The sequence below is a fragment of the Cebidichthys violaceus genome, unplaced genomic scaffold (assembly GCF_023349555.1).
Source record: "Cebidichthys violaceus isolate CVI_PGR_0920_01 unplaced genomic scaffold, fCebVio1.0.p SCAF_14, whole genome shotgun sequence".
Taxonomy (NCBI): domain Eukaryota; kingdom Metazoa; phylum Chordata; class Actinopteri; order Perciformes; family Stichaeidae; genus Cebidichthys; species Cebidichthys violaceus.
In genome coordinates, this window is record NW_027176307.1 from 13,588,698 (window position 1) to 13,601,140 (window position 12,443).

Below are 12,443 nucleotides of genomic sequence, written 5' to 3' on the forward strand. Positions count from 1 at the left end.
ATGCCGCCCTTCATAGCTTCGGTGATGACCTCTTCCGTGAGGGAAAGGCTTTGCAGCGCAGAAAGGCACATCAAACAGACGGCAGTAAGAGGACAGCGGTAGATGGAACATGGAGTCTGTCCCAAAGCTGGATTATTGTGAAATCCACCCCCCCACACACCCCCACACACCCTCCTTTGCTTCCTTCTTCCCTACGATACAAACATGTCCATTTGTTGCCTCCTCGTGTCTGCGCATTAAATTACTCCTGAGAATCCTCACTGAGCTTCACGTAATGACAACTTGACCTCTATGAGAAAGGAGTAGTTCTGTTTTTTTCCAGTGAGGAGAAACAACCTCTAGATGTCCTCAATATCTGTAGGAATAATTACAGTAGGCCTCTCTACCGTCGGTGACCGCAGTGAAAATGATAGATTGAGGGGAACACACTACTTGGACGGGCCCATGAGTAAATGGAAATATTGTATGAGAATGAGTGCGTACTTTTTTCCCTCATCCTCATGGGCCGTTAGAGGTGATGTTTTTTGCTCTTTTCTCCCTCAGATTGAGCGCGTATGTACGTGAACGAGCAGGAAATGCCTTCCAGCTCCCGTCAGCGGAGGAGAAACCCGTCTGAGGTCAGGGGTCGCAAGAGGAAGGCAGCAGGCGTATATCAATATTCATTTCCTTTTCTGGTACAGTCACAGACCTCTTGCTAGTTTCGCTGCTTTATAGGGTGCGTTATGGGCCATTAGTTCTTGCTAGCCGCCCGTTGACAACATTAGCTGCTCTAATGGCCGTCTGTGGGAAACTCAGCGCTGCGTTCTCCCTGTCGGTTGTGTGCGTGTGTGTCACATTCATCTGGTCCCGGCGCTGATAGATGGTGTGGACCAGAAAGAGGCCAGTGCGAGAGAGAGAGAGAGAGAAGGAAGGCTCAGACACATTCTGGTTTCCTTTGACATCCACGTGATTTCCTCGTGACCGGACTGATATAAAGCACAGCGTCGTCCGTTTAGGACAAAGCAGTCTTGGTGAGAATGTTGTTGTCATGCACTATTATTAAAAATCCACCGGGGAAATTGATAAAGTATACTTAGAAACTCCCTTTCCTCATTAGAATGGGCAGCATTTGGAGGGCAACAGTTTACCAACATTCAGGGGTTGACATTGGACTGAATCTCTGTGCTGTCACTGTGCAAACAGCGGGCGTTCTGTTGACTGGGACATAAAATAGTGCTGTTGGGTTTTGGGTTTCCAGAGCGGGATCAGGGCTGCAGTATATTGAGTCCATGTGGGGAGCGCGTTTTTAATCTGAGCCTTACCCACAGTCCTTCCTGTTTCTAATTTGGCGCTGCAGCGGTTTTGTCCCGAGGCCAAGAGCCTCTCTTCCACAGAGTGTCTATTTCCTCTGAAGTGAATAGTACCAGGTGTGCTGGCCCGAGATCCCTTGGAGAAGTCTGCTTGTGAATGGCCCACATCTCACTCTTTCTCGCCCTGTCTTTGTTTTATTTTTTCTTCTTCCTTTCATTCTTATTTTTCATTCGGTCTCGCATTCTTTCTCTCTTTCTCACATACTTTCCTTCTTTCTTTGCTGTTATGTCTTCGACACTCTGTGGTCGATCCTTTGTCTCCTTCATCTCCTCTTGATATTCCCTTTGCTCTCTTTGCTGCCTTCAAGATCAAGGTGTAGCACTTTGATAAGTCATAAAAAGGCAGCTTGAGCTGATGAAAACAATAAAAGACAATAGCTCGAACAAGGGCAGCACAATCACATATCAACCGGGCCAGACATCGGACATAATAAATCTCCCCAGACAGTGAAACTGTCAAAACATCCAAATCAGGTTTAGAATTCGGTTTATTGGGATTGCCTTTGTTGTGGCGTAACATACCTCAAATCCTTTCGCAGTTACAATCATTACTATCCTGAATAAACTTAACTTAAACAAATGTGAAAATCCCCTGAATAATGAACACAATATATATATATATATATATATGCAGGAGGAGGAGGAGGAAGAAAATGTGTGTGTGTGAGCGAGAGACTCCATCTTCCACACGTTGTAATCAGGCCGGTCTGATCACCAAGAACTCATCCAATCTGTGAGCAGAGGAGACATGCTGTCACGCTGCTTCAAGGAGGCACTGCGATTGGAATTAACCTCTAGTGACCTTCACTTCCCCCCCCCCCTTCCCCAAAACACACTCCCTAATGAGTTGGGCTTGAAGCGGTGCAGCCTTTTGCTGTAAGGCAAATAAATCCTATCAAGGCAAAGTCATATTCTCACTTATCTCTGAGGGAAACAAAGCAAAAAGAAAGCGTGTTGGTTGCCAGTGATTTGTGAGTTAACGCGCGAGGGTGAAATACCCAAAGCGCTGTTTAACTGGAACACATGAACTCTTAACGGTGTTTGTGTTTATCCAATGCTGCTTCCACATCATTTGCCCAAAGAAGAACTCGGTGTACGGGTCACGCAGATTCGGTTCCCAGAAGATTGTGAGTCTTAACGAGACTTACTATAACTTCAGATTATGTGCGGACAAAAATAACATTTGCGGCGCGATCTTATCTGTAAACTATCAAACTTAAAACTAAATTCTTTTAACCCTCGTCACTGCCTCACCCATAATCGATCTGTAGCGTTTCAACGCGCTCGTATATAGATTGAAGAAGTAGCCTTTGACCCTCTACTAACAATAGAACTTCTCCGTCCTCTTCAGGCCTCATTCCCCTTTCCACTCTTCTGATTCTCTGCCAAAGCCAACCGCGGGCATTTACGCTTCCAGCCGTGGCGTTTCCGGCATCTGCACACGCTTGTGTTTACACAGGATGTTCAAACTTGATGCAGATTAAACAAATCCAATTTGGAGGCTGAGTTCAATCACCTCCTTTATTTCAACATTAAGTAGATGTAGCTGGGGGCCAGATCACCCGCTACCATGTCCAAGAGGATTGTGCGGGGGGAACGATGTGTACACCAGTAAGTCCAGAAAGTATTTTGAGAGTATTTATATGTGGATAGATGTCATCCGCTGGTTCCCACAGGCTTGCATGTGGTTGGATTTGCTCAGTGTGGTGTAGGATATTTTTTCAAAAAATCTCCAGCTCTCCCTGGCAGAGAGTTGTGGGCCTTCGAAGGGCCCATGGGTAGTTTGGCATTGGTTCTGTTCCCACACTTATGGTGTAAACGGAGGCCTGGCTTTGTGCTCGCATGCCCAGACCAGGCACACGTAGCACAATTCAATGTTATGAACGTTTCGTTTTGCCAGGACTTTTTCATCTTACATCAGATAATCACTGATTACTTAAACTCAGGAAACACTGTATAGGTCAGACGGCAATCGTGCCAAGTTCACTTTCTCGTATGGGAGAGTAGACGGCTTCCACGTTTGGCTCAGGGCGGTCCGCTGGCTGGCTGGCCGGGTCCTCTGTTGAAGCCAAGCTTCAGCTCAAACGGGTTCAGGATTGGGATGGGAAATTCTACAGAAGACTGGACGGTCTCTGACCTTTTCACAAGTACAAAAGGACCTTCTTTGTGTCCAGAGGAGTCATTTGTTCAACAGGATTTTTAATTGCTGCTCGCTCCCAATAAATCCCCGGGTTTGACTGGTGTTTGTCTCCTCACCTGTGTCCTCTCTTTCCCATTTCGGAGGGGTTTTGACCTTCTGTGGCACCTGTTTGGCTAGCGTCCGGCTGCCCATCTGCTCCTAGCTAATGCAGCCATCCCACTTCTATGGAGTATTCAGGATGGCTAGCTGTCCGCCTAATTGTATCACATTCTACAGGCTTTGTCCTGGCATTCCCTTGCCAGCTAAAGGTTGCCGAAATCTCATCCGCCACATCAGAGGGGCCCTATTAACCCCTAACCCCTGGTTGGTGTGTGTGGACAAGGTCGCTCCTCACACCCAACTCCGGGCCCATTAACACGTCGCCCCACAGCAGAAAAACTATTTTGACGGGCTGTAATTGGCGCTAAGTGATGGTGGACAAAGGCCCCCTCTGTGCTGCCTGCTGGACTGAGCGGTACTGACCACTCTCTGAGCTTCACGCTTGACATTTCCTTTCTGAGTCCGATGTGAGAAGAGAGGAACTGGGGAAGCCCCTTCCTGCACCACCACCTCCTCCGTTTCTCCATCCCTTCAGCCCCTTCTGCTATTTACCATGGCGCTCCTTTGAAAAACGTGAGATAATGAGGTTCTAGTGGGGAGAGCTGGCCGGAGCAGAATTGCATGGTCCAGATCTGTGGAGGCTGATTAAGCCAATGGCGGGGCCATTCCTTTCAGAGCCAGCCTAATTAGTTTATGTTAGCTGGGGAAGGTCAGGGGGCGTGTTTGACTGAGGCCTTTTCTTTAAATGCCACAATGGTGTGATGATCTGTGGATGCAGGTGCAGCAATCGGCTGCTTTAATGTTGCGGAGCTGCTTCTGGTATTGGTTGTGCGGTTGAGTTGCGCACCGGCAAAGACAATGAGGTCTTTTACTTGAGAGTACATGACATTAATAAACCAGTCTCCAGCCATCTTGGCTTTCCAAGTTCATTAGCCTTGAACTCAAATGTTCTAGCGTTCTACAAATAACCAAGGAAAACCCCTCAGTATTGTATGTGGCATAGCGGTTAAAAAACAGAAAAGATGGCAAGCCAGGACTTCCGAAGAATACTTTTCTTGGTAGTCTTGGCCCGCTTTATTGTATTGCTAACCCAGAGTCCACCCAGTGAATTATAAACCACTAAGAATGAGTCACTATGTTAGGAAGTCTTTCCTCCTTCAATCTTATCACCATTTACCTTGACTGTATTCATATTTATGGCAGATGCAAATCCCTTTAATGATTGACTGTGGTCCCAAATTCCCCCCCTGTGCCGTGTACGGCTTGTGTCCTTAGCAACACTCCAAGGGAACGCAGCCAGGCTTCTCTCACACAAAGCAGTATATTTAAGACAGGTCTAACTCCCTTCCCCATAGGCCAATGCCATGCTCTCATCCCCGTATTTAACAGCCTGACGTCAGACAGGAGCAGCGGAGGCAGCGGAGGAGACTTTAATACTAAATCTCTCCCCCTGTCATTACCAGGCTGTGTGACCGCCTATCAGAGGCCCTTGAGTGATGTGGGAAACCCTGGGCCCTGTCCTCCCAACCCCCGTAGGCCAGGCCGCCTGTTCTGTCCAAACCAAACTGAAAACTACAGGACAGGCACAGCTAGGGTTGACATCAATGAGGCGCCGGGCTCTTTATGCCCACTCTGTGGTCAGGAGGAGAGAAGCCTGGATATTAATCTATCTCTCTCTCTCTCTCTCTCTCTCTCTCTCTCTCTCTCTCTCTCTCTCTCTCTCTCTCTCTCTCTCTCGTCTTTACTCGCATGCTTTCGTCCTCTTCCCCCTTCTCACCACGCAAGCCGTATTTCTGGGATCTCCATCCCATTAGGGCTAAATCAAACTCAGGCAGAGCCTGTTCATTTTGATAGCTGTTGTAGGTGCAGCTGGAGGAAGTATCCTCTCAAACACCAACACTGTGGATGGGAGGTAGAAAGAAATTAACGATCTGGCCTCAACCCCCGTTCAGAGTGATGGATAGTACCAGCAGCATAAGCTGAGGTCTGGGTTATTTTTCTATGTTCATCTCTCCATTAATAATTGCCTGGACTGTTTTTACTTTAACCTGAATAAGTCAACCACACCTTTTCTTGACACTCAAGACCACTGAAGCTGACCGCATTCCTATTAGATCCACATGCAGAGCGCTGACATGTAACGGTACCGTAAACCATCAACACAACAGCATTAAACTTACTGACTGACAAAGCACTGACTGCTTATTTACACATAGTAAAAATATGAAAGCTAATAATGTATACTGAGCAGATGGCTTAATATTGTCTTGATTTTTCCAACAACCGGGAGGAGGGGGGAAAAAAATAACCCAAACATGCCAACTCAGTCAGTCGGTCCACCAGCCCATGTGATGTGGGTCTTTATGAGAGGACACCTGCAGCACTCAGCGTCCCCAGTCGGCTTTGTGAAAGCCTCTGAACTGGGTGGGGGACGGAGGGGAGGGCCAGAGGGCCAGACCCAGGTTTGGCCCCCGAAGGCCTTAACTATCACTCCAGTCCACGGGTTGCCTTTGGCCTTGCTAACTGTTCCATGAAATGGGCCCCAGGAACAGTGCAAACCTCCCAGAAACAGGCCGCTCACTGTTAGCCAACAGTGCTCCCTTTGTGTGAAAATTGTCAAAGCTGGCCCTTTTCTGCACCGGCCCTGCCTTTCTTTTGAGCCTCAGCTGTGAGCAAACAAAGCTGGCTTAAAGGTTTGCATGACGGTTAGCTAGCTAGCTGGCTAGCCGTGTTAGTGTTTGTGTCAATAAGAGCAATGGAGTTTGTGATTCCTGTGTCCTGCAGGTGGGGCTTCAATGGCTAATGAGAGAAGACCCAGTCAACGGTTCCCTGATGAGGCCATTATAAAAACCAATAACCCTGTTTTTTTTATGGTCGGTGGGAAGTGGAGCTCAAGAATTCATAATGTGATCCAAATGAAACATTCAATGATTTTATTCTTGTTGAAACGCTCATCGCCAGCAGGTCAGCGGGCGATAAGCCTTCTAAAATATTTAACTCTGGACATTCACCGTTTAAATTTGGTGTCATCCACAGATGAAATGATGCTCTCTATTGGACAGCGTTATCAGCAATGTTGGCTCAAACAGGTGTTTACAGACAACTGAGTTATTGGGAAATGCAGCAGTAACGGTCTGGATAATATTCCTAAAATATTCCTGCAAGGACTTATTGGTAGAACTTATCACTACAACATTTCAAAAATATTCCTTTATTAACTCATGATATTCATCTGTCGCTCAATGCTGTATTTATACTCCACTTAATCCAAACGTATCTGTTTAGAATGTATTACATACTGTGTATTTTATTGTAAGCTCTCAACAGTTTTGATATGTATGGCTGTGTATCCTCCTGGCTTTTATTGCAGTTGATTTAGCCAACTCAGTCTTTTGCATCCTGTCCAGAGCTTCTCCAACTAAAGAGGAGGACGTTTGTTTGCTACTTGGCTGTCCCAGGTGGTGACGCTTGAATCAAACTTCAACACGGTCAGCAAAACACTGTCAGTGCAAACCTTACAACGCTACGTCGGAGTTGCCGAGCCCAACACTGCAGGTATTACACAGCGATAAGAAGTGATTCTGTGAACCTGCTAATTGAACATATAGCACTGCGACCGGTGTAATCCACCAACTCCACATCTGCCATGATGCTGTCCTCCCTTTATTGCTCTGCAATAAATCTGAGTAGAGAAAAGAAATGAATACTTGAACAGATGCATGAATCATCCTCTATTTACCTCATTGCAGAGGCTGACATAATTACTGTTTATCTCAAACAATATTTATCGGCTTGTCAGAGCGCAACATGTTCTGAGGAAACAGACAAAACATTTATTAAATGCTATTTGTTATGGGGTTTTTTTTATCTGTGGTTGAAATGGTCCGTCAAGTCACCGCAGCTGTGGGTTCACATGCATGAACTCTCTAGAAGATGTGTTCACTTTTCAGGCTGTGTGTCACACCAGGAAGCTAGACAACGCCACAAAAATGAGCTACAGCTACATCGTCCATGGCAAGGATAAATGTTAACATATTTATTAAGGGAGATAAACTTTGCTAAAGCAGATTGTTTTCCTTTTTTCCCCCTTTTTTTTTTTTTTGGACAGAAAGGAAAACCAGTAGCACTCAGTTTAACCGCGTTTCACTTTGCATAATTGTTCCCAAGGTTGCTGTTTTTTATTTCTAGGCTTTCTGTGCCAACATAATTCAATTTCTGTGGCCAAGCCAAATATTTGCAGCATGGCTTACGCGTCTAAACTGAGCTGTAGTTTGGGCAAAAGAGGGTTTGCCCTGCCAGTAGCACTGCACAGACACGGCAATAAACAGATTCACTGTTCATCCGCAACAACTCTGCTTCTAATCGCGGTTCTTGTTCCATTTGTGCAATAAAATTCTTCAGCAAGTGAAAAGCCATTGAAGTTTTAGTACACTTCAATCCACACCTTGCATCGCACTGAGCTATGTGCGGGATGGTTTGATGGTAAACCGACTGTTTACTACTTCTTAGGAACAGATGACACAAACTGGAGGGAGTCAGAGTCATTTACAGTTAGTTAAATTCCCTGCTGAGAGGCCCCGCTAAATGCTTCTTCCACAGACCTTGCTGGGAAATATTTGCAATGGTTTCCATCCAGATGATCTGGGTCACTCCGTTCCACATTCGCTGCACAGGTGAGCTGGAGCAGGTTTGTTTGGCAATGGTCATTGGCTGTCCTTCCCTTTCCACAGGGCTGGGAAAGCAGCACCGCATACGGCTTTGCGACAACAAGAGATGCTTTTGTCCACGGCTCACCGCGGCGAAATGACACCGCTGGGCCGCCTGCTGCCAATGTTGTCCAGGTCTCCCAGGACAGTCCCCCGGGGGGGGGGGGGGGGGGGCTACGAGAACCTGCCGCGGGTCAGTCCAACAGAGGCCGAAGGGGAGTGAGAGCCCCCGGGAGAATAGGTAACTCTGTCAGCCAGCCGTGCCGCTGCAAGCACGCAGATGAAAACAGCCTCTTTCACACGGAGTGTGTTTTGGCTTCCGAGGCTGCGATCGTGGATGATTAGCCTAAGAACTCAATTCCGAGCGGGAACTATTCCGTATTCCTGTCACGCTGTCAGAAATGATATTTGCGTAACACTTTTCCCGACTGTCCCGAGACATCAAGGGGAGACCTGACGAATCAACGCACATCGGGCAGGTGTGAGATATTGACTTAAATATTAAAATAAATACACCTCGTTTCAGAATGTATCGCGCTCCGGTACACACAGGTTATCTCATGACTGGTTTCAGTTTAGGTCAAGATGTGTTGAGGAAGCCCCTTTATTAATTCAGATTAAAAGTAAACATGTGCTTTTATATGATTCAAAGAGTTCCTTTAAATATTTGAAAAGATATTGAAAGTCATCAAGAAACGCGCTGGAACTTAATCAAACTGTCGAAACCAGTTATTGTGTAACATTTGAATCACTCTTTATCAGAAACGTCCAGTTTATTTCTTTACATGTTCAGCCTACATCAAAGTGAACTGAGAAGATATTACTCTGAAAACGCGTACAAAGAGCTTGCAGTCGGTTAATGACAACGTGACACGTTGCGTGGCCAGATCATCACCCCATAACAGGTGCAGCCTTCTCTCCTTCCTCTCCTCATACTCATCTTGCTGCAGCTTGTTTTCCTTCTACATGTGGAAAACATCTGCATAGGTGGTCCCTCTCTTTCCTTCTGCCCCCCCCCCCTCTCTCTCTTTCTCTCTCCACCCCCCTCATTTACTCCCACCCCTCTATTCTGTCTCCTTATGTCTTTCTCTTTTCTTTTTTTTTATGCCGGAAGAGGGAAGTGCTGATAGTAAATATGGAGAGGTGTCAGCGCCAGAAGAAACGGGCCGCGTATTTCTGGATCCAAGCTGCGAGGTTTACCGAAGCATATTTTTATCATGAAAAGCCAACACGGAATGGGACGGCCAATGCGAGCAGCTGCTGGTCTAATTTGCTCTAAGCATGTACAAATAGGACGGCCCACACAGACCATAAAACTGGAGTGGAGGTTTTGCTCAACGCGGCAGTTTTGTCTGACCAAAAGGCTCAGGGACGCCTTCCAAAGAACAAACAGGTCACAAAAGAAAAGAGAAAACACAGGCACACTCTCTTCATAGTTTGAAATACAGTAGAATAACTGAGAAGAGGGCGGACTACTGCTGCTTCAGTGTTATTCCACAAGTCAACTTTACTGTTTACTGACATTCTATTTCATATTCAATAGCTAAAATCAGAATAATCTAATCTCATTGTTCATTTTTCGCCATTCTTTGTTTAACATTTCCAACTTCCTATGCTTGAAATACTATTTTTTTATTTACAGAGTCAAGGTCAGTGGCTGTCAGAACATATTTATATCAAACCCTTATGTATATATTTTTTTAACAAAATTCTCAAGGTTGTTTCCCACCTTCAGACTTGCACCAATGTCCCTCCTGTTCCTTCTCCATACATTTTATTGCGCCATGGAAATTTTTTATTTGCTCTTGAGCAATTTGCTCTGGAAACCCCCTGTAGATCCTATGAGTACTGTACGTTTATACAAGTACACACACACACACACACACACACACACACACACACACACACACACACACACACACACACACACACACACACATACATACATACATACACGCGTCTGAACGGGGTTCCCCTTTAGACACCGGATAAATAACTAACTTCAAACAGTAAACTAGGTGCTAATGAACTGGATCCTGACAGGGTTTGCTTTCCGCGAGCACAGACCCAGCCCACAATGGATCCATTCACAGGATCTCAGCCATGGAAAGTGTTGGTAAAGTAATCCCGCCGGAGTTTAAGCGACCTTTTCTAACTCTCAGTACGTCTTTCTCCCCTCCGGCCTTTAAGGCCCGGCCAAAAACAACACCGACCTGCATCAGCTGATACAGGCAGAGGCTACCCACATTTGCATGTTTCAAAATGGCACCCATTCACAAACAGTTGGCAAATTGATGTGGGGAGGAAAGGAACACAACGCCCCCCCCCCCCCCCCCCCCCCGCTTCCTCTTACCTGCGAGATCAGTCGACTTCAAGGCCGGCGTCGGGGGTGATCGCCCGACGTCCTCTGAATACAGGGCCTGCAAGAAAAGGTGTCATTTCACCGTTAACAGAATACGGGCAGCGTTCCCACTGTGTGCTCTGACATACATAATAAAACTCAAAGCATATGGCTTTATTCAACACATTTGATACTCACTCAGGAACACAAAAAAAAAAAATAGTCAGCTGCTTTAAATTCTAATGCACACCTGCTAAAACGAGCTAAGCAGGATGGAGACGGTTAGATTTGATTAACAGCATTTGATCGTAAATTGTGCTAACAAAAAAGGAAATTGAATTCGTCAGGCTTAATATCTTGAAGAGGCTAGGTATCCGTCTTTCATTGTTTCAACTTTTGGACCAGCAGAGTATCTGCCTGAGGTGAATGATCACCATCTTTCCACATGGCCGTGCTCATCTATATCTTTTATGTTTCTGGGCAGCGAAGGGATGAAATACTGCCGGTGACAGGTAAAGCGATACTCCGTAATGGAAGTTGTTTTACAGTAGCCACTTTTCAGAAAGAAGTGCAATATTTAAACATGCAATATCCTGTTCCAAACCACGGTTCAGAGCGGCCTCTCCTCTAGATGCGAGGGTCACACTGCGCTGACAACCCCTGTATTTATGGCTATCTGACCTGACACCATGAAAAGTTTTATTTCCATCAGATGTTTCCATGCACGGAGAGGTGAACAGAAAATCACTCTTGGCTGTGTGGTTTGGAAAGTTCAAATAAAATTCAAAATGTATGAACTTTCAGCATGTTTAAGCCTCTTTCAGGTTGTTTTTTTCTTCTTCTTTTCTATAAGCTTCAATGGAAACATCCACAAGCGTGGACGTAAGAAGCCACTTACCGAAGCACCCGTTGCTCCACCCACATAAATAAACAATTAATTTTAGAAATAAAAAGAGCCTTTATACTGAGCCCTCACTGCTGTGCAGGGATTACACACAGTCTATCTGAGGAGAGGTCCAATATTTAGGCAGGTCAACACCCACGGCCTGTCTTCAGTCAGTCGTAGATGCTCTCTTGACCGTCACACACCTGTTGCTTGACTCTCATCACGACAGAATCTCACATCTCACTGACATTTGTAAAACAAATAACCTGCCAGGTGAAGGTTGTCCTTTTCGCCAGTGTTGTTTTTTGCTATTTGAAAGGAGGCTGGTGTGGAACTCCTCGGTAGCTTAAGAATGAATCTATCCCCCTTTAAAATAAGAACGCAAGAAACAGAACAAAGACAGGATTTTTGACAGCTTTGAAGAGAGAAAAGCTGCAACACTTTGCTCCCCAGAGCCCGGTCCTTGTCAAGAGCCTCTCTTCCAGTGCCGTTTTCTCAGGCCTGCTGACCCCCCTCAGCCCTAGTCCCACAGCAGAAGACCAGAGGTTTTGTCGGGTTGTAGAGGTAGGGGGGTGGGGGTGGGGGGGGCGTCCGAAGGGATGTAGGGGCTGAGGTGAAGGGGATGTGGAACGCCAAGGTGAGCAGTGGTCGGCAACCTTATGAAAACAACACCTTTGAACAGTGTTTACCTACGATCCCGTACTAAGTCACCAACGAGGCCTCCGTCGACACGTCAAAGACGCTGGTGAGGTAAGTTACTTTCTTGTTGCATGCGCTACTCCCTCTCGCCCATCCTGCCTCGCCACTGCATCCCTAGAAGAACAAACCCCACTACCCTACCCCCCCCCCCCTCCTCCGAAAGCATGGGGCTCTGCAGCATGAATAGGGCATTGTGATGCGTCTCCGTCACGGCAGTGAATGT